The following is a 278-nucleotide window of genomic DNA, read 5'->3' on the forward strand; positions in this document are numbered from 1 at the left end:
CCAGTGAGTGCTCCCTTCTCATTTGGTGGCCAAAGTATTTGAGCTTCAGTTTCATTATCTGGCCTTCCAGGGAACAGTCGGGGTTGATTTCTTTTAGGATTGACTGATCTGATCTTCTTCCAGTCCAAGGGACTCTCAAGAGTCTTCTCCATCACCATAGTTCAAAAGAATCTATTCTTCGGCGCTCGGCCTTCCTTATAGTCCAACTCTCGCAGCCATACATGACTACTGGGAATACCATTGCTTTGACCATGCGGACCTTTGTTGGCAGGGTGATG

The sequence above is a fragment of the Gekko japonicus genome, unplaced genomic scaffold (genome assembly GCF_001447785.1).
Source record: "Gekko japonicus isolate JY-2015 unplaced genomic scaffold, Gekko_japonicus_V1.1 scaffold336, whole genome shotgun sequence".
NCBI lineage: Eukaryota > Metazoa > Chordata > Lepidosauria > Squamata > Gekkonidae > Gekko > Gekko japonicus.